This window comes from Mixophyes fleayi, chromosome 2 (assembly GCF_038048845.1).
Source record: "Mixophyes fleayi isolate aMixFle1 chromosome 2, aMixFle1.hap1, whole genome shotgun sequence".
NCBI lineage: Eukaryota > Metazoa > Chordata > Amphibia > Anura > Limnodynastidae > Mixophyes > Mixophyes fleayi.
This window is the reverse complement of record NC_134403.1, coordinates 278,515,054-278,538,960: the sequence shown is the minus strand read 5'-3', so window position 1 is coordinate 278,538,960 and position 23,907 is coordinate 278,515,054.

Genomic DNA, 23,907 nt, shown 5'->3' with positions numbered 1-23,907 from the left:
GTTTCTGGGGTCCAGGTTTATCTTTCCATAAAGGAATTTTTGAGTAGTAAATTTCTAAATCATTCCTCCATATCACTGCAGAGCTCTTGTCTCTTCAGGGTATTTGTGGAGCAGTATAAGACAATGCAGCCAGTTCCTTTTGTAAGGGGACAAATTTAAAGCACAATGTGTGTCTGCTTCTTTTGATGCAATGGTCTCCTTCCTGCTTCCTTTTTAAGCATTTGTAGTTTTTTGAAGTATGTTCCTCAAGTCATTTTGTTTAGAAAAAATCCACAAAATATGATGAGATGTTAGGAAAGGTTTTTGGACTAAAGGTTACCCTTTCATGTGATCAAAGAGGGTGTGCTCAATAGCTCAAGGCAATCCAAATATTCACTGTTGGACTAGTAGGGAGATAGGTATGGATAGTGTTGACTCCTTGCTGAAGATATATGTCTACCAAGCCTATTTATTAAACAGAGAAAAGCCCTACATCTAGAGAATACTGGTGTTTTCGGTGGAGATGGGACTTCTCCCTGTCTGTCAAAGGGTCATCCCTTGCCCATGCAAAGTCAATTTAACAAGGATCGCGCTGGTACAAGTACCACCTCAATCCTTCTTCTGCTATCACCATTTCAGGATAGTGATAGCAGAAGTTATTCATTGAGGATATTCACTGAATATGTGGAAATAGATAGCTATACCTATAACCTGTTTTTAATCAGTAGGCTTGTGTGTGTGTTTTATCAAAACAGCAGACCCCTATCTTAAGAGAGCCCACATACTTCCCAGCCACAAAGTGTGGCGTTTTCTCCCCTGGAATAGAAACATAGAAATATAGAAATTTACTGCAGCCACTTGGCCCATCTAGTCTGCCCATTTAAACCTTTAGTAACCTTAAACCCAATTTTATACTTAGTTCTTTGTAAGGATATTCTTATATCTATCCCAAGCATGTTTAAACTGCTCTACTGTATTAGCCTCTACCACCTCTGATGGGGGGTTATTCCATTTATTCACTACTCTTTCTGTGAAGTAGTTTTTCACCAAATTTCCTTTGAATCTACTTCTCTCCAGTTTTAGTTAATGTCCTCGTGTTGTAATGCTTCTCCTCCTTTAAAGGATGTTTCCTTTCTGTACCTTGTCAACACCCTTGAAAGTTTCAATCATGTCCCCCTTTCCCTTCTGTGCTCCAAACTATATATATTATAATATTTTAGTCTTTCTGGGTAAAATTTGTGCTGTAGGCCAAGCACTATTTTATTTGCCCTTTTTTGTAAAGTCTCTAATGTGTTTATGTAATACCACATGCAGTATTGTTTAATGTAATGTAATATGTTAAAGTTGCACCTTACCAGTACAAGATAGTTCTCTTCACAGTTTGAACATTTTTTTTTACTCACCAGAGAGGTAAGGAGGTTTATCCACAGGCATTGAACATGACAAAAGTATATTCTAAACTAATCTCCCTTTATTCAGAAGAATTACTCTGAATATAATCAGATTCTAGCTGTCATTTTGTAGAATGCTTTAAATAAATGATACCTAGAATCAGATTGGTTGTTATAGGCAACATCTCCACTTTTTCAACCAGCAGCTTGATAAATTGACCCCTTTATCTCTTCTTTTCGTTCTTCACTTTTTATCTGCTTGTATATCACTTTGTCCGATTTCCATGTCATCCCTATCTTTTCGCTCTCAGTTGAACCAGACCCAGGGATCTCTGTCACCGGTCCTGAGTATCACACTCCTCGCTCCCTGGCACCCCTGGCAACCACCAACAACTCACAACTGTCACTTCTGGCTCCAGGATTTTTTTTTTAAAATCTCTTTCTAAACACTTACAGCAACTAACAAATATAACCACAGCCAACCAGGCAGGCAGATGACTATAGCCATGTGTACACATATATTTACATATTTACATATAAAATTTGTTTGACACAGGCCCCCCCACCCCCCCCCCCCCCCCCCCCCCAAATAAATCCATGCTGTTTAGGATTTTTTATATTCTACAACTCTTTCTTTTAAGAGTGTTCCCGTCAGTTTTTCTACTACAGATGTAGGGCTCACTGGTTGGTAGTTGTTTGCCTCTTTCTTGCTTCCACCTTTGTGCAGTGATACTACATGTGCTCTTTTCCAGTCGTCTGGAATTACTTCTGTAGCTATTTAGTTTCTTTGGATGTTCTGTTAGGACCTTCTACTTTGTAATTGTACTTGTATCTACCAAAGTTTTGCCCCCTTTACCTACTCACTGGGCCATGTTCTCCTTAGCTTGTGCCTTTGTACATCTGATGGCCTTCTTAGTCACCTTCTGTCTAACAAGATACACCTTTATGTCTTTATTATTCTTAATCTGCTTTTATTTCCTAAATGCCTGCAGGCAGGAAGGCAGTGTAGTTTGCAAACAAAGTAGCAAGTATTGTGCAAGCAAAAACCGCACTGGCTTCCTTTTCCTTGTGCTTTTCCTAGCCCTTTTGACACAAAGGGTTGTTGCACTTTTTGATTTTTCCCACCTCTCCTTTCCATACTGCTTGATGGTCATTGGATCCTAGGTTCTCTCCCAAATTTACATCAGATATTCTGTCACCATTTGTAAGAATTAAGTCTAATATCGCATCTTTGCTAGTGGGCTTCCTCACCATTTGCTTGAGGGATGCCCCCTGCAAGGAATTCAGAATGTCCCTACTTCTAGTGGAACTTGCAAAAGACTCTTCCCAGTTCACACCAGGTAGATTAAAGTCTCCCATGATTATTACCTCTACTTTTAAAATTATGTTTACATCACTGGCCAGCTCTTATGTTATGTTTTTTTTATTTTATTTTTTATTAATGTTATTTATTGGATTTATAATTGTGGCAGACCAAAATAACTGTCAGCATTATATAATGCACAGGATGTTTAATAGTTTAATTTCTTTCTTTTTTTTTAAATCCAGTATTTTTATTGAAATTTTTTAAGATATAAACATACTAAACAACAAAAAGAAAAGAAAAACAATCGCATACATATCGGAATTAAATGACGGAATTTACAAGATTACATTAAAGCATAATAATAATAAATGTGCTATATTCATTCAGGATCATACATCGTAAATGCTTATACATAAGTATGCTACACATGCAGGGTTTATTACATGGACTCAGATACTTATTATAAGAACTGCGGTAGCCATACATTTAAGTAGATAGAGCATCTGTACTAGATGACATAGGATAGAATGGAGACTCTAACCATCTGTACCATATATTCTCAAATTCCTTCAGAGCCTGTCTGCTAGTATAAACAAATCTCTCGTGCCTTATGGTGGTATTGACCAGTGCCTTCCAATTTTTAACCGTGGGACTCGTCGGGGCCAATAGTTTAATTTCTTAGATGGGTACAATTATGTAAATTGTTGTTTATATTCTACATACTAGGAGTTTGTATATGAATTTTCTTTTGAGCAGAAGAAAGAAGAATCGTTTTTTAAACCTAACAATGTGACATTAAGTCATCATGTTGCTGTTGTACTGTTATGCATGGGTAGCATGGTGGCTCAGTGGTTAACATTTCTGCCTCACAGCACTGCGGCCATGCGTTTGATTCCCAACCATGGTCTTATCTATGTGGCATTTATGCATGGGTTTCTTCTGGGTTCAGTCAGTTAATTAGCTGCTAACAAAATTAACCATAGTCTGTGTCTGTTAGGGAGTTTAGACTGTTCACTTCAATGGGGCAGGGATTGATGTGAATGACAAATATTCTCTGTATAGTTCTGTGAAATTGTTGGTGCTATATAAATAAATGATGATGATATTTTCATTTACTCGGTGCTTACATAGAACAATCTAGTGCTCATTTTACATCAAACTTTTGCAGGAAAACTGACTCATAAAAATATTTACATGCTCAAAAACCTACTAATGTTTCAAGAGCAGCGAGCTTCCCAAGGTAGACTGTGGGGTAATTGTAATTACTTGTATAATTGTATAGTAGTAAACACATAATCAAACAGAATAGTGAAGTGACATAAGGAATTGTCTGATAGGAATGTATAACTGTTTAAATATACAACTGTATAATTGTATAGTGGTTAGCACTTAAAATCAGCTAGATCAATGAATTAATATATGGAAATAGCTGATGATTATAAGTTAAAGAAAGGACCCAATATGTAAGTAAAATTGCTAAATGTTAGAATAAAAACCATCCAAAGACAATAAAAAAATGAAATAGTCTTGTAGATTTGATTGTGAATACAGGGAGATAAATCATACATAAAAGGAGATGGTATATAATCAGTCTCAAATGAAGACAATTCTGTATATTCTAATGTGGTAGAAAATTATTCTTTGTTCCAGACCTTTCTTTGAAGTGTCCATAAATTTCCAGATTTTCAAACTATCAAAAATTCTCAGTTCAATCCCGTATTCTCATTTCAGTCAGTGAGGTATTCTGGAGTGAAGTGGTGTAAAGATGAGGAGGATTCTGAGTGACTTCTGGCTTCTTTATGCTGGATGTATTGCTTGTACACAATGCCCCTTAATGATATAGTATTTGGTATTAGAGTAATAGTGTAGTATAGTTTAAAAGATGTTTTTATATTAAAAGCATGAACATAAAATAAAACTGAAAACAACTTATCTGTATGGTCATATGGTAGCGATATTAGGAGGGGGGGAGCAGGATTATTAACAGGGGTGCCAAGAAGGGGGTCAGGTACAATATACCGGGTCAGGGCCTTCCTGGGCCCCCTGGCCTGCCTTTGTACCATCAGCCTGGTGTGGCCACACCCCCTTATTTATTATTATATGGTATATAAGGTTTTCTGCGCCATACAGAGAATACAGTACAAAAAACAAACACAAAGCAAAGCAACTCAGGTGAGAACAGGTGCACAGGGCAAAGAAGTATATGTAAATTCACAGACATGTAGAGGCTTGGAAAGGGAAGGAGAAGAGGTAGGGATTGAGCTGAAAGAAGCTGAATCTGTGCCCACCAGTGCGGGTAGACTAACAGGAACAGAGCAGTGATGGTGATGCGAAGGCAAGAAAAAAAGAGGAGAACCAAAGGGAGGTGTCAAGTGTAAAGGTGCAAAAGTTAAGCTGAGGAACCAAAGGCAGATGTAACAGGAGGAGGAGGACATGAGGACTAGAGGGCCCTGCTCGTGGGAGCTTGCAATTTAAAGGAAAGGAGCAGACTGACAGGAGACACAAAGAGGGGAGTCAATGTGAGAGTCAATGTGAGAGGACTAAAATCTAAATGATGAACAAGAGTGGGTAGTATGAGGAGTAAAGAGAGAGTGAGGTAAGGTATATTTTACGATAGTGAAGAAAGATTATGAAGAGGAGTTGACCCCCTTAAGCAGCTATGGAAGTGGTCCCATGAATTTGCTGAACTGGGGCCTGAAATTCCTCTTGGTGGCCCTGACTATTACACTTGTTGCAGAATTAAGGACACGGCAGAACGATTTCCCTACACGTATTGTCTATGAAAGTTCATCAGGAACTTTGTACTGTTGTAGTGAAGAAATATATAAAAGCACTTCAAGTGCAGAGAAAGTAGTGGAAAGTAACAGTGGAGATACTGCTTGCTTGCTGTAATTCACACATGTGTAATAGACTTTTTGTTTCCATAGGGTACCACTGTGTAGTTAGTTCTCTGTTGTGAGTGTTCGCATAAGCTTGGTAATTCAGAGACACTTGGGCCCCTATTTACTAATGTCCACATTTTATAAAAAGATAATTTTCAATCCTCATCTGGTTTCCTAATTACAATCCCATGTGATGACCGAAAACCTCAGGTATGTGCATAGAGATCCCTACTGTACAGCACTGACCGACAAACCTGAGTCATGTGACAGGGAGAGATCATATACAGCTCTGCTCTTTGGAGCAGAGCTGAACAGTAATGAAAATTTTTACATACGGAAATGACGCCAGCCTGAGCTGAGGTTGCGTACATTAACATGAAAAAGTTCAGAAAATGTAGCATACACTGTTAAGGGGACTGCAATAGAAAACGGACATAAATGCAAAGCAGCAGATATTGTAGATGGAAAAATGGATTAAAAAATAGGCCCCTATGTGCTCTACTGTCTGACATGTGTGCATACTCAGTGAGACTGAAGTGGTGCAGTCTATGCTTGTGCTCATAAAAAACAACAACAAAACAGCGCTGGAAAGAGAGATACTAATGAAAAAATGATGAGCTAATGGGAATAAAAATAACAGCTTTATTGCATATATAATACAATATAAAACCACATGGAAAATAAAAAAGAAAAATAATAAATAATAATGTAAAAAATATACATATATATAAAATAAAAAATATTATGAGATAGATAAATAAATTATAAAAAATTAATACCAAAATGAGGGTAATCACTGCTGAACCACTTATATATATATATATGGGCATATACATTAAGACCAGTGCACTGATCAGTAGGACAAAAAGTGTCTAATATATCCCGACTGCACATATACTCAGGTTGTTAGTGATCCTTCACACATGAGGTAATGGCCTTCACTTCATTGAGCCACATAAAGTCAAATCCATAATGGACGCTATAAAAATTGTTGCCTCAATATTAAAGTCACTATCCAGAGATAGAATTAAGCACCCAAACCGGCAGTATCAGTTTCTGTTTGCAGTAAACACACTCCTTTGGTGACAAGAGGATCCACAATAGTGTTTATATAATAAAATTAATAGAAATTTGGAGCTTATCTGTCACAATAGACGTCTTATTAAAGGTCTCCGCCATCTTGTTAATTGCAAATCAGCTGGGTCAATTAGGACCAGAGTGCAACACCTTAGTACCCTGGTGTTTCGGTGAAACATAAGACATTTGAGTAACTTAATTCAAAGTTTATTTCCATGAACTCATCACAAATCTACTTAATACAATAAAAACATTTTGAAAAATATATACATAGAGGATGTCTTCTGATATATATGCCCATCTCTCCATGTACATATATACAAACAGAATGCTGATTAAAAATAACCTATTATAGAGAGAAACAGAGAGGAAGGGGGGGGGGGGCAACCTTTTCTCAATAGGTGACATTTTTCAATTAATATATAGATACCTAATGTTAATCCACCTTTCTAATTTTAATTCATATATTATATTTTCTTCTTTATTATTATTACATAAGGTGAACACCCAATAACTATTCTTACACCAAATTCCTCATGGGAATCTTTGCAAAGTCAGTCCAATTGAAAACCTCTACTCTTCAACTGAAACTACATGAAAAAGTATATATATATTAGGGATGAGCGCACTCGGATTTATGAAATCCGAGCCCACCCGAACGTTGCGGATCCGAGTCGGATCCGAGACAGATCCGGGTATTGGCGCCAAATTCAAAAGTGAAACTGAGGCTCTGACTCATAATCCCGTTGTCGGATCTCGCGATACTCGGATCCTATAAATTCCCCGCTAGTCGCCGCCATCTTCACTCGGGCATTGATCAGGGTAGAGGGAGGGTGTGTTAGGTGGTCCTCTGTGCTGTTTAGTTCTGTGCTGTTTAGTTCTGTGCTGTGCTGTGCTGTGCTGTGCTGTGCTGTGCTGTGCTGTGTTCTGCAGTATCAGTCCAGTGGTGCTGTGTGCTGTGCTCTGTCCTTCTGAGGTCAGTGGTGCTGCTGGGTCCTGTGCTGTGTCCTGTTCAGTCCAGTGGTGCTGTGTCCTGTGCTCTGTGCTTCTAAGGGCATAGTTATTTCCCCAATATTCCCCTGTGTTTAAAAAAATAAAAAAAAGTTTTTTTAAAAAATACCAAAAACTACTTTAATATTTTTTAATTACCACAAAATTTGCACAACCAATCCTGCAGTATAAGCCCATTGGTACTGCAATATTACCAAGTTCACACATTCAGCAGTAAAAGTCCAGTGGTACTGCAATATTACAAAGTTTACACATTCTGCAGTATCAGTCCAGTGGTGCTGTGTCCTGTGCTCTGTCCTGCTGAGTTCCGTAGTGCTGCTGGGTCCTGTGCCGTGTCCTGTTCAGTCCAGTGGTGCTGTGTCCTGTGCTCTGTGCTTCTAAGGGCATAGTTATTTCCCCATTATTCCCAAGTTTTTAAAAAATAAAAAAAAAGTAAAAAAAAATAAAAAATTTAAAAAAAAAAAAAATATATAATAATTATAACCAAATTTGCAAAACCAATCCAGCATTATAAGTCCATTGGTACTGCAATATTACCAAGTTCACACATTCTGCAGTATCAGTCCAGTGGTGCTGTGTCCTGTGCTCTGTCCTGCTGAGTTCCGTAGTGCTGCTGGGTCCTGTGCCGTGTCCTGTTCAGTCCAGTGGTGCTGTGTCCTGTGCTCTGTGCTTCTAAGGGCATAGTTATTTCCCCACTATTCCCAAGTTTTTTAAAAATAAAAAAAAAGTAAAAAAAAATAAAAAATTTAAAAAAAAAAAAATATATAATAATTATAACCAAATTTGCAAAACCAATCCAGCATTATAATTTATAAGTCCATTGGTACTGCAATATTACCAAGTTCACACATTCTGCAGTATCAGTCCAGTGGTGCTGTGTCCTGTGCTCTGTCCTGCTGAGTTCCGTAGTGCTGCTGGGTCCTGTGCCGTGTCCTGTTCAGTCCAGTGGTGCTGTGTCCTGTGCTCTGTGCTTCTAAGGGCATAGTTATTTCCCCACTATTCCCAAGTTTTTTAAAAATAAAAAAAAAGTAAAAAAAAATAAAAAATTTAAAAAAAAAAAAAAATATAATAATTATAACCAAATTTGCAAAACCAATCCAGCATTATAATTTATAAGTCCATTGGTACTGCAATATTACCAAGTTCACACATTCTGCAGTATCTTGTGCTACATATAATGGAGACCAAAAATTTGGAGGATAAAGTAGGGAAAGATCAAGACCCACTTCCTCCTAATGCTGAAGCTGCTGCCACTAGTCATGACATAGACGATGAAATGCCATCAACGTCGTCTTCCAAGCCCGATGCCCAATCTCGTAGTACCGGGCATGTAAAATCCAAAAAGCCCAAGTTAAGAAAAAGTAGCAAAAAGAGAAACTTAAAATCATCTGAGGAGAAACGTAAAGTTGCCAATATGCCATTTACGACACGGAGTGGCAAGGAACGGCTTAGGCCCTGGCCCGTGTTCATGACTAGTGGTTCAGCTTCACCCACGGATCTTAGCCCTCCTCCTCCTCCCCCCCCCTACAAAAAATTGAAGAGAGTTATGCTGTCAGCAACAAAACAGCAAACAACTCTGCCTTCTAAAGAGAAATTATCACAAATCCCCAAGGCGAGTCCAAGGGTGTTGGTGGTTGTCAAGCCTGACCTTCCCATCACTGTACGGGAAGAGGTGGCTCGGGAGGAGGCTATTGATGATGTAGCTGGCGCTGTGGAGGAACTTGATGATGAGGATGGTGATGTGGTTATTGTAAATGAGGCACCAGGGGGGGAAACAGCTGATGTCCATGGGATGAAAAAGCCCATCGTCATGCCTGGTCAGAAGACCAAAAAATGCACCTCTTCGGTCTGGAGTTATTTTTATCCAAATCCAGACAACCAATGTATGGCAATATGTAGCTTATGTAAAGCTCAAATAAGCAGGGGTAAGGATCTTGCCCACCTAGGAACATCCTCCCTTATACGTCACCTGAATAACCTTCATAGTTCAGTGGTTAGTTCAGGAACTGGGGCTAGGACCCTCATCGGTACAGGGACACCTAAATCCCGTGGTCCAGTTGGATACACACCAGCAACACCCTCCTCGTCAACTTCCTCCACAATCTCCATCAGATTCAGTCCTGCAGCCCAAGTCAGCAGCCAGACTGAGTCCTCCTCAATACGGGATTCATCCGAGGAATCCTGCAGCGGTACGCCTACTACTGCCACTGCTGCTGTTGCTGCTGTTAGTCGGTCATCTTCCCAGAGGGGAAGTCGTAAGACCGCTAAGTCTTTCACAAAACAATTGACCGTCCAACAGTCGTTTGCCATGACCACCAAATACGATAGTAGTCACCCTATTGCAAAGCGTATAACTGCGGCTGTAACTGCAATGTTGGTGTTAGACGTGCGCCCGGTGTCCGCCATCAGTGGAGTGGGATTTAGAGGGTTGATGGAGGTATTGTGTCCCCGGTACCAAATCCCCTCGAGATTCCACTTCACTAGGCAGGCGATACCAAAAATGTACAGAGAAGTACGATCAAGTGTCCTCAGTGCTCTTAAAAATGCGGTTGTACCCACTGTCCACTTAACCACGGACATGTGGACAAGTGGTTCTGGGCAAACAAAGGACTATATGACTGTGACAGCCCACTGGGTAGATGCATCCCCTTCCGCAGCAACAGCAACAGCTGCATCAGTAGCAGCATCTACAAAATGGCTGCTCATGCAAAGGCAGGCAACATTGTGCATTACAGGCTTTAATAAGAGGCACAACGCTGACAACATATTAGAGAAAATGAGGGAAATTATCTCCCAGTGGCTTACCCCACTTAGACTCTCATGGGGATTTGTGGTGTCAGACAATGCCAGTAACATTGTGCGGGCATTAAATATGGGCAATTTCCAGCACGTCCATGTTTTGCCCACACCATTAATTTGGTGGTGCAGCATTACCTCAAGAGTGACAGGGGTGTGCAGGAGATGCTTGCGGTGGCGCGCAAAATTGCTGGACACTTTCGGCATTCAGCCAGTGCCTACCGCAGACTAGAGGCACATCAAAAAAGCATGAACCTGCCCTGCCATCACCTCAAACAAGAGGTTGTGACGCGCTGGAACTCCACCCTCTATATGCTGCAGAGTATGGAGGAGCAGCAAAAGGCCATTCAGGCCTACACAGCCACCTACGACATAGGCAAAGGAGTGGGGATGCGCCTCAGTCAAGCGCAGTGGAGACTGATTTCCGTGTTGTGCAAGGTTCTGCAGCCATTTGAACTTGCCACACGAGAAGTCAGTTCCGACACTGCCAGCTTGAGTCAGGTCATTCCCCTGATCAGGCTGTTGCAGAAGCAGCTGGAGAAAGTGAGGGAGGAGCTGGTAAGCCATTGCGATTACACCAAGCATGTAGCTCTTGTGGATGTAGCCCTTCGTACGCTTTGCCAGGATCCGAGGGTGGTCACTCTTTTAAAGTCAGAGGAATACATTCTGGCCACCGTGCTCGATCCTCGGTTTAAAGCGTATGTTGTGTCTCTGTTTCCGGCGGACACAAGTCTACAGCGGTGCAAAGACCTGCTGGTCAGGAGATTATCCTCTGAAGAGGACCGTGACATGCCAACAGCTCCACCCTCATTTTCTTCCACATCTATGGCTGCGAGGAAAAAGCTCAGTTTTCCCAAAAGAGGCACTGGCGGGGATGCTGATAACATCTGGTCCGGACTGAAGGACCTGCCAACCATTGCAGACATGTCTACTCTCGCTGCATTGGATGCTGTCACAATAGAAAAAATTGTGGATGATTACTTTGCTGACACCATCCAAGTAGACATGTCAGACAGTCCATATTGTTACTGGCAGGAAAAAAAGGCAGTTTGGAAGCCCCTGTACAAACTGGCTCTATTTTACCTGAGTTGTCCCCCCTCCAGTGTGTACTCGGAAAGAGTTTTTAGTGCAGCGGGGAACCTGGTCAGTGAGCGGCGAAGGAGGTTGCTTCCTCACAACGTTGAAAAAATGATGTTTATAAAAATGAATAATCAATTCCTCAATGAAGTACAGCACTGCCCTCCAGATACTACAGAGGGACCTGTGGTTGTGGAGTCCAGCGGGGACGAATTAATAATGTGTGATGAGGAGGAAGTACACACTGTAGGGGGAGAGGAATCAGAGGTTGAGGATGAGGACGACATCTTGCCTCAGTAGAGCCTGTTTAGTCTGTACAGGGAGAGATGAATAGCTTTTTTGGTGTGGGGGCCCAAACAAACCAATCATTTCAGCCAAAGTTGTTTGGTAGGCCCTGTCGCTGAAATGATTGGTTTGTTAAAGTGTGCATGTCCTATTTCAACAACATAAGGGTGGGTGTGAGGGCCCAAGGACAATTCCATCTTGGAACTTTTTTTTTTGCATTATATGACCAAGCAACAGTCGTTTGCCATGTTCAAAAAGTAAAACCAAATGTAAAAAAATTCAAGAAATTAAACCAAAAGTAAAATGCCGTGTCATAATTTAAAACAAGAGGTATTGACGTGCTCTAAAACTACTGTATTGTTGTTTATATTTTATAAACACTACACTTGAAAGCTTGAGTCTTTCAATAGAAAAGTAACTGTCCATTGCACGAATATTTGCAACAGGGACAATTTTAGGGTTAAGAAAGTCAACTAATAATAACACTTCGACGCTGTGTGTCTTTATAAACACTACACTTGGAAGTTGGAGGAGGTATTGTGGCCCCGGCACCAAATTTACTACCGGGGCCACTCCACTGTGCAGTCCATATTTAGGTGTATCAGATATTAAACAACGGTGACAGTTGATGCCCAATTTTTTAATTATATTGTGGCCTCGGTACCAATTTGTGTACCGGGGCCACCCCACTACGCAGTCCAGATACTTGTTTGGTGGAATTCAGACCAGTTGAGGGTTTTATTATTATATTGTGTGGACCACTCTATCTATACCACACTACAACTCTATACCACTCTATTTCCTACTTTAATTCTATTTCCTACTTTAATTCTATTACTAATTAATTACCATAAAGAGGAACAAAATAAACCAATTTTACCAAAAGTATAATATGACTTAGACTTACAAACACTACACTTTAAAGATCGTGCCTTTAAATGAAAAAGTCAGTCTTCATTGCACGACTATGTGCAACAGGGACATTTTTTTGGGTTTACAAAGTCAAACAATAACACTTCGACCCTGTCTGTCTGGGGTCTCTCAATGACGAAATGTCTGTACCATGTTTGGAGGAGGTATTGTGGCCCCGGTATCAAATTGGGTACCGGGGCCACCCCACTATGCAGTCCAGATACTTGTTTGGTGGAATTCAGACACGTGGAGGGTTTTTTAATTATATTGTGGCCTCGGTACCAAATTGTGTACCGGGGCCACCACACTACGCAGTCAAGATAGATAGATGCGTATTGCGTATCATAGATAAAGTACATTCAGTGGTGTGGGGCAAATTGAAAAATATTCAAAATGCACTGACATTATCAAAAACAAGAGGTTGTCACACGCTAAAACTCCAACATGTATATGATGGAGAGGATGGAGGAGCAGCCGTATGTGTAGTGTAATGCAGATCTGTTGAAGGTTTTTTATATATTTTATTGTGGTGCCCAGTGCCCACTCCTCTACGCAGTCCAGGTACAATTATTGGTGCGAATCATAAAAGTTCAGGGTTTTTAAGATATTGTGGTGACCCACTCCTCTACGCAGTCCAGGTACAATTATTGGTGCGAATCATAAAAGTTCAGGGTTTTTAATATATTGTGGTGACCCACTCCTCTACGCAGTCCAGGTACAATTATTGGTGCGAATCATAAAAGTTCAGGGTTTTTAATATATTGTGGTGACCCACTCCTCTACGCAGTCCAGGTACAATTATTGGTGCGAATCATAAAAGTTCAGGGTTTTTAATATATTGTGGTGACCCACTCCTCTACGCAGTCCAGGTACAATTATTGGTGCGAATCATAAAAGTTCAGGGTTTTTAAGATATTGTGGTGACCCACTCCTCTACGCAGTCCAGGTACATTTATTGGTGCGAATCATAAAAGTTCAGGGTTTTTAATATATTGTGGTGACCCACTCCTCTACGCAGTCCAGGTACAATTATTGGTGCGAATCATAAAAGTTCAGGGTTTTTAAGATATTGTGGTGACCCACTCCTCTACGCAGTCCAGGTACAATTATTGGTGCGAATCATAAAAGTTCAGGGTTTTTAATATATTGTGGTGACCCACTCCTCTACGCAGTCCAGGTACAATTATTGGTGCGAATCATAAAAGTTCAGGGTTTTTAATATATTGTGGTGACCCACTCCTCTACGCAGTCCAGGTACAATTATTGGTGCGAATCATAAAAGTTCAGGGTTTTTAATATATTGTGGTGACCCACTCCTCTACGCAGTCCAGGTACAATTATTGGTGCGAATCATAAAAGTTCAGGGTTTTTAATATATTGTGGTGACCCACTCCTCTACGCAGTCCAGGTACAATTATTGGTGCGAATCATAAAAGTTCAGGGTTTTTAATATATATTGTGGTGACCCACTCCTCTACGCTTTCCAGGTACATTTATTGGTGCGATTCATAAAAGTTCAGGGTTTTTAATATATTGTGGTGACCCACTCCTCTACGCAGTCCAGGTACATTTATTGGTGCGAATCATAAAAGTTCAGGGTTTTTAATATATTGTGGTGACCCACTCCTCTACGCAGTCCAGGTACAATTATTGGTGCGAATCATAAAAGTTCAGGGTTTTTAATATATTGTGGTGACCCACTCCTCTACGCAGTCCAGGTACAATTATTGGTGCGAATCATAAAAGTTCAGGGTTTTTAATATATTGTGGTGACCCACTCCTCTACGCAGTCCAGGTACAATTATTGGTGCGAATCATAAAAGTTCAGGGTTTTTAATATATATTGTGGTGACCCACTCCTCTACGCAGTCCAGGTACAATTATTGGTGCGAATCATAAAAGTTCAGGGTTTATAATATATTGTGGTGACCCACTCCTCTACGCAGTCCAGAAAGATACCTTGTTGCAACGTTTTGGACTAATAACTATATTGTGAGGTGTTCAGAATACACTGTAAATTAGTGGAAATGCTTGTTATTGAATGTTATTGAGGTTAATAATAGCCTAGGAGTGAAAATAAGCCCAAAAACTTGATTTTTAAACTTTTTATGTTTTTTTCAAAAAAAATCCGAATCCAATACCTTAAATCCGAACCGAGACCTTTCGTCAAGTGTTTTGCGAGACAAATCCGAACCTCAAAAATAACGAAAATCCGGATCCAAAACACAAAACACGAGACCTCAAAAGTCGCCGGTGCACATCCCTAATATATATATGTCTATATCTCAGGACTCCATTGATAAAACAACAAATGTCTATCTCAACGCTACCACATCTACACCTCTAACATCAAACAGTAACAACTCCTTTTATAAATCTAAAAATGAAGAATCTCCCCTTTTTTCAAGAAAGGAGCTTGTTAAGTTCTAAGGCCTTATTTAAACCTGACGGGCTCAATGTATTCAATTGGTGAATCCAAAAAACTTCTTTTTTTATCTGTCTCCACCTCTTGATATATTCTATCCCAAAAACAGATACATCTTGAACATTCCCTTCGTGAAAGGCATTAAAATGAGGAGAAACACTGTTATTATCTTAATTATTTTGAATCTTTCTTCTGTGCTCCATTAATCTAACTTTGAGTGATCTAGTGGTTCTACCGACATAGATCAGATGAATTTTAATGCTTGTGCTCAGTATCCGCATCTGTGCATTATGTCCAGGTATGGGCCCAGGAGCTGTGGCTAAGTTTGAACTAATTTTCTTAAAAATTCAATTGCGTTCACGAAAAAATGCAATTGTGCAAAGTTGGATGAATGACAAGATGATTGCAGTTCTGCACCAATAGCATTTACATCAGGTTTACATCAGACATAAATTAGATGCTTATACACTCAATTTTTTTTATTAGTTAAATACGCTTGGAATAAAAAAATGAAGAAAAAAACTCTTTACTTCCAACGCAACATCAGACCCTTATTTGTAATACATGGGTATACTTCGGTATTTTACCTCAGTATTGGTGCAATCTGCGCCTTTGTTTGTGTTTAAATGTGATGTAAATAGTTTGACACCGGAATGTATATTATTAGCAGCAGAAGCTGTCGTTAGCAGTAATGTAATCAACTTAGGTGACTCCCATACTGAAATGAGTTGAGGACAGTATGTGACGGCCATAAAATTATTAGCAATAAAATGTTGTATGAAACAAGGAAACCTCACTATTCATTTCTCAAGCAGACTAGTACCTGACAAGCCACGCCTTATGAATGGTTCCCACGCTGTTTCAAACAGGGATTGTTCTGACACTTTTGATTTATTCTGCACTATTTCCAACATTTTTTTACTAAGTAATAATCTTAGGCTCTTATCTTCTTACTATTATAATGAACAAATATTCTACAAAGACATTGAGAAATCCACCTTTTTGTATATTACCAAAGTCTCTAGTTTATCTCCATATTCATTTCTTTACTAAAATAAATTTGCCTGGCTTCCAACTCTGTTTAAAATATTTCTATATCATGTCTGCCCTGCTATAATATTAACTATAGAAATCATTATAAAATGAGATCTTAATTGTATTCTGTGTTGCCCAAAACAAGCCACTTTTAACCTGTACACATTTTAAGCTGTAAGAACATTTATTCATGGATTTATGAGTCTACATTCCTATTGTAATAGGTGCTTCTTAGCAGAGAGTTATAGGCTCATTTAGAGCTGGACACAAGTCCTGTTTTTTAGCATAAAATATGCATCAGGTAGCATATCTGTTTCTGGGGCAAAGATCCGTTCTTATGACTATGATCATTAGCATGGACCTTTGCAGTGTAAGCAGACAAGGTTTAAAATGAATCATTTTTAAAAATGTGCTGCTACCGCTATATATAAGGGGAAGTGAACAGTTTAGGTCCACTGCAAAAACTGACACCAGCACCAGGCTATGACAGGCAGGACTGGTCACACTATATAAAAGGAAACTCCAGTATGTGTTCTCCCTGTCAAAATGTGACACAACCCCAGCCTGTTCAACATGGGGCTGAATTCCATAGGGGAATTGGGCCTGGGGAGAAAACAGCCCTGTACTCGTATCATTGGGGCTTCTCCCACCATCTGTGTGTGTGTGATAGAATTTTAGAATTCTTTGTTTTGAGTGGTCAAACAGATGTATACAAGGAACAGAATACTGAAGTCGTGGTACAAACATGAAAAAACAAAAATAATACAATGAAATCATTATGTTGTTGGGATAGTACAATTAAATAGTTGAAAAAAGCATTTTCGGATATGGCACTACTGGTCCCAGAAGCCATACCCTACTTTAGTATGCTTGCACTTGAAGAGCTATAAAGATTGATAGCTGTCCTGAGGTTATTATGCTCAAAACATCACTCCTAGCTAGCTTTGCTGAATAATCTAAAAATGTTCCTTTGAAAATGACACCATAGAGTCCAGGTGAAAGGTAAAAAAACAAGATAGCTACTAGATAGGCTATAGGTCGAAAGTATTTTTTTTCTATTGAGGAGATAAGCAGGAAAGAAAAAAAAACATTACACAGGGATTAAAAAAGCAAGCTATGGATTTGGAACAATACAATATAAATTTTCAAAAACGGGATTACAAAGATTACAACTCAGGATTAACAAGAAAACACTCTTCTTCTCGTAGGATTATTTACTGACATAAGTAACCTATTACTGTCTGATTGCCATATACTGATTTCTAAAATTGAAGTAAGAAAAAACATACAGTATGCGTCTAATAGCAGCTGTCTATTGTGTTAAAGTGTCTGTAGTTTTAGTAATGCTCATGTAATGATTAGGTTGGGGAAATGACACAGTAGGCTTCATATACACACAGAAAAATGCAAAGATGCAATGCAAACGCCATTTCCTCTTCTTTGTACCATTATGTACTTATTTTGGCTCTACTTTAATAGACCTGCACAGGAAGTAGCAAAACAAAGTGTTCCCGATTGCATATGATCATGGCATTCACGGATACAGACTAGTCAGATTAATGTGATGTGATCTGTGTTCAAATTCAAAAACAATTTTGTTAAGCAGAAGAAGATATTGTTATGAGTGGTGGGAAATATGTATTGACGGAGGTACCCCTATTATAGCAGTTGTTTGCAGACCCCTTGTAGTTTTGTAAAATTAATAGATGTTTACACCACCCTTGAAGTGGCAGTAATCAGACCTTTGCTGCTACTTCTTTCTTTTATTTTTTTTAGAATTCTTTGTTTTGAGTGGTCAAACAGATGTATACAAGGAACTGAATACTGAAGTCGTGGTACAAACATGGAAAAACAAAAATAATACAAGGAAATCATCATGCAGTGTCCAAGTGGAACGTTGGACGAGGAATGACCAATTTTTTTTACAATTTTACAAATGGTATTGAAAAAGTACATTGAAGACTAAGAGGGAGGTGTGGTAGTTGGGGGGGGGGAGGAATTGGGCAGGGTTGTACTAAAATGGGGGTGAGGGGGGATAGCGCTGAAGTGAGTTTTAGTTTCCAAAAATGGGAATCTCAAAGCTTAGGGTCAAATTTAATGGTGGGATGTAGTTTGGAGGAGGGCGGGCATTTGCTGCTACTTTCAATGATAAGCCTATGTAGCATGTAGGCACATTTAAAAGTGGACGCACTTTAATATGTGATCATAAGCCAATGTTACAATCTTACTCTTATCTACAGACTAATTCTTTGTTGGCTGAGTATGCAAATAAGAAGCAGTTGTTTTTATTTTACACATTCACCGGCAAATCTACATCTTTCATTTTCTATTATTTCTAGATAACTGTCCATTCACTCTGTAATATACATTTTAGCACTTTTAGCTTGTATTGTTGGTATTCTGATGCTAGCAGAGCTAAAAAAAAAAGGACTTATAGACCAATTTATCAAAAGGAAGAAGCCCAACTGCCAGCAAAAACTGGAGTTTTCTTATGTTTCTGCTTTTACATCAAAGGATTACTGCTGCCAATAACACTGCTGGGATTAAATCTCAAGATGGTGATATTAGAGTCAAATTAATTTGTGGCATTTTAAATAAAGGTTGCTCTGATATCCACTAACTTGCCCATTATGAATTAAAAGTTAAAGAGATCCTGCCATATTGAAAAATAGGATGCCTTGTAGACAAATGTAGGGACTCTGGACTTGAGTCGTCCCAGATTCTGTCCAATCCTAACTCAAGTATGGCTGGCAAGTATAAACGAGGCAGGGAAGCTGATCACTTTGAAGAGGCTAATCAGTTATGATTGTTTATTATATTGGCTATTACTATGTTTAATAAAGATCCTAATATAAAATAGAAAATAGTTTATTGCTGCAATCTGCTTGCAACCTTTTGCTTGCTGATGCATGCTATTTACTTGTAAAATCATTACATTATGTTGGCATTGTAGACTAGATAGAGAAACCTGACCATAGTCTAGTGTCAATACAAGGGATATTGCACAGAACCACATGTCAGCCACCTTGCAGAGAACCCACTTCACATAGCACATTGAAAACCGCATTGGACAGGGTCTATACTGCACATAGCCAATAATATGCCCCACTGCCTATATATATATATATATATATATATATATATATATATATATATATATATATACAAGTTTACCCGTGCATGATACTCATGCATTCTAGTCAAATCAAGCTACTTAAGGTGTTAAAAAGGTTCTTGTCATGCATTTGGGCCTAGCCCAGGCCTCCTCAGGGGAAGAGCGTTACTTCCCGACGCAAGCGCCCTTTTTTAATGTGGTTTTGTCCACATGTCACCACCTCATCATTTTTCTCCATCACCTCATCCTTCATCTTCATCGCCACATCCTTCATCAAGCTACTTAAGGTGTTAAAAACTCCCCACTGTCACCCCCGGCAACCACCAACCAGTCCCAACTGTCACTTCTCCTTCAAGAAATATATAGGTCAGTGTATAACTCTGCCCAGCAGGTGGCGCTGCAGCTTGTTTTTTTTTTTTACACATGCCACTAGGCATTTATATAGTATATATATATATATATATATATATATATATATAGTATGCTACAATGCATTTAACCCACACTCTGCCACATTACATATACCATGTGCTGAAATATAGGTCAGTGCCCCTAAAAACACACTCTATACTCTTTTACAATGAAGGCAGTAGGAGACGTGCTGGTGTGGCACACCACCATATAAGATTCCCTGTGCTGGCCTTCTAGTTTGTGTGCACAGCAATACAACTGACTCCATATTTCTGCATTACCATTGTTTGCAGAGAGTCCACTATGAGTTGCTGGGAAAACCAAAGGGATCCCCCACAGCCTGAGGTCTCCTCACAATGAGCAATGGTGGTGGTGCAGCTGTAAAGAGGAGGGAAGCATGTTATGTATCTTGAAAGTGAATTGTTCTTGTGCTTGGTATTTGTGGTGATAGGGGTAATAACATGTACATATCAATGTTTGTTTCCTTGGCATCAAACTCTGCTGTCCCTGTAACTTTGCTATAGTAAATACATTGGGGTTAACTAGAAACACAAACATTTTTCGTTATTATCATTATTATTAAAAAATTGTGAAAATGTTCATGTTAAATAATTGTACTTTGGATTTATTTTGTGTTTTTCCCAAATTGTTTCATTTCTGTAATTGTTGCATCAGTTAGGAATGGATATAAATCCAAACACAAACATACTATACACAAAGCGGTTTATAGAAGTGTAAATAACTTACAGCTCTAATATGGTTTATCACAAAGGTCAAAGTGGCAATTTAGGAGTAGCGGTATGGAAATTTAGAAGTGGCTGTACGGACAATGTAAGTGAATAGACTTTAATAGTTTTACAATGAAGGCAGTAGGAGAAGTGGTGGTATGGCGCACCACCATATATCAGTCCACTTAAACCACATGTTTATGGTAAACTGCTTATGTCATTTGAGACTTACTTGGAGTGGATTAAAAGAGGATATTTGCATGCATTGGCCAAATACCTGCAATTTCCTCAAATACCTGAGAAAGGTTTATAAATGGGAGAAAATTGTTATACAATTTATTAAATATTTGTTTTGCTGCTATATATGACACAAAAATAGCAACTGTCACGGATTACTGTTGCTTAGTGGTTAGCACTTCTGCCTCACAGCACTGGGGTAATGAGTTCGATTCCAGACCATGGCCTTATCTGTTTTTTTTTTCTTTTCAGCTTTTTTTTCCTTGCAGGGGGGGAGGGTTCAGGGGGGGGGGGGTCAGGGCTCCACCCCTTCGTTGGTGGAGGAAGCAGGGTAGTAAAAAAAATAAAAAAATAATACCTATTCTCACATAATCACTGCGCTGGCTTCCCTCCTCCTTCCTCTCTGCTCTGTTTACACTGAATGTCGGGCGTGACGTCATCAAGTCACGCCCGACCTTTAGTTAGTAGTGACGCAGAGAGGACCAAGAAGGAAGCAAGAGGACAGAAGAAAAGGGAATAAAGAAGCTAATACAAAGGGAAGTAAAAGAAGGGAGGAAAGCAGAAAAGCACAGTGTGAGGAAAAACGGGGGGAGAGGCACAGTATGAGGAAAAAGAGGGAGAGACGCACAGTATGAGGAAAAAGGGGGGGGAGAGCACAGTATGATGAAAAAGGGGGGAGAGAAAGGCACAGTATGAGGAAAAAAGGGGGAGCAGCAGAAAGGCATCCAGTGATGAAGGAGTGGGGGCAGGATGGCACAGTGATGGAGGGGGGGCAGGTTCGCACAGTGATGGAGAGAGGGACAGGATAGCACAGTGATGGAGGGGGGGGGCCGCCACCTTGATGACCGGGACGTCACTTCCGGGCATGACCCGACCGTTGGTACGGCAATGGTCAGACGCTAGTTCATTCAGCGCCTCGTCCCGGCAATGTATGGAAGCCGGACGCATGCGCAAGCACCCCCACCAGCCTGTGGGCTAAGTAATTTAATTTCCTAGTTGTATTCAGGGCCTGAGGATACTTCCAGAGCTACACTCTGATTGGCTGCAATTAGTGCTTAAGGCAGGGAGGGCTGAACCTCCCTGCCGGTTATAGCGTTCCAGTTGTGTACTGTTGCTGACCTGCTCTGGATACTTTAATTGTTGGATATCTGTTGTGACTCTGTGCCTTTTTCTTGGACCTTGCCTGCTTGCTGTGACCCTGACCTTTTGGCCTGTACCATGGATTCTGCTGTTCTGCCTGTGACCTTGACCCTTGGCATGTTTTCTGACCATTCTACCCTGCAAGTGACCTCTGACCTCGGCTTTCGTCTGACCATCCATTACCATCTCCGCTGTCTCCTGGCCTGCAGCTGCAGTTTAGTATAACGAACTTACACTACTTTGGAGTTAAGTCCTGGGGGCATCCGAGTACCTGTGAGCGCGTCTAGCTCTACGGGAAAGGCGGCTGCTATAGGTGAAGACCTCCGCCTATCAGTTCTGCAGGTTCGTTATCTGACCAGACAGCCTAACAGGCAGCCCTGCTTATTTATGTGCAGTTTGTATGTTCTCCCCTTGTTTGCGTGGGTTTCCTCCGGGTGCTCCTGTTTCCTTCCACACTCCAAAAAACATAGTAGGTTAATTGACTGCTATTAAATTGACCCTTGTCTCTCTGTCTGTGTGTGTTTGTTAGGGAATTTAGACTGTAAGCTCCAATGGGGCAGGAACTGATGTGAGTGAGTTCTCTGTACAGCGCTGCAGAATTAATGGCGCTATATAAATAGATAATGATGATTAGAGTTAGGACCACCCTATTAGCAGAAGCGCTGCGACATGGCGGGTGGCTTGTCATGCATTTGCAAATGTCTGTAACTAAGAATTCTGCATTTTTATGTACAAGTAGAAATAGCAGCTTCGTTACTGGTTAACAGCAGTGTGCTAGAGTATTTTTCTTCTCTTTCTACCCTTTCAAGCACCTGCTGTTAACCTATAAATTGACTGCGTAACTTTCCTTTCTGCTGTATTTGTCTGAGAGGCATGCTCTGGCATCAGTAAGATATGGGGAGTATTGGTGCTATACTGTCATTTAAAGGATCTTGGGGTACCTCTTGGTAAGTTAACTTACACTTTAAAAACACATACATGTATAACCCAAAAATAAGGACTCTCACTGAGTAGACTTGAGACCACCCTATTAGCAGACCCACCGTGATGTGGTGGGTGGCTTATCAGGCATTTGCATTAGAAAATGTGTGTAACTAAAAATTCTGAATTTTTATGTACAAGTAGAAAGAGCAGCTTTGTTAGAGGTTAACAGCAGTGTGATGGTGGATTTTTCTCTGTAACAGCATTGTAATAGCCAGGAGCGATGTATAACTAATGGATGTAAAACAAGCTCTCACAAAGGTATTTAATAAAACTAATGATTTACATTTACTTTAAATGTGTCTGTGTATGGCTCAAAGCATGCCAGGCATTTAACCCCAGCCAACTACACAGGTTCACTGCTTTCTAAATTATACTGGGAGAATTTCCACTTTTTGTTATAGTCATCCAAATGCTATGATATAAGGTAAGATTACACTAGTAGAATGTGTAAGTAAAAGTCTTGCACACAGATGCCAGCCGAGGGGCAAACATTTTTAACTGACGCCATATTTGGAGCCAGGCTGCTGGCAACACTTGAAATTCAGCATTTCTGGAATGGTCAGAGTGAACTTGGGGAATAATGCTAAATTTCTTGAACTCAGTTAATATAAATAGCATAAGTCATACCTTAGGAAAAAATTATGTTATTTTATGTTTTTATTGTTTTTTTCATTTTTTTACATATAATCGGTCATATGAGGACTCATGTCAGACTTATGGAGCCTAAAATATGTTGTTTGTTTGCAAAAGGAGGTTCAAGGCCCTGACCATGCCTATCATAGCTGTAGACAGGTGTGTGGAAGAAAGGGTGGCAGGCACAAAGTACACAGATACATGCTTTGTTTAGGGGATTGATGTTAGTGTGATGGCATGGACCCATCCGAGTTGTGTTGTAGGTGTGGGACAAGAAATTTTGTGGAAAATAGTTTCCTATTGGTCCACGTGTAAACCCCTTAGGCTGTGTGAACATCGCCGACTTTTGCCAAAGTTTAGTGTGCAACCTGGAAGGGGGCCAAGAAGTAGCAGTACCAAGGTCTGAGGTAGCTCTTGGTGGCTCTGATTATAGTAGTCAACTCTGTGTGTGTAACTCTCAACAAGGGCTGGATTTCAGAGAAC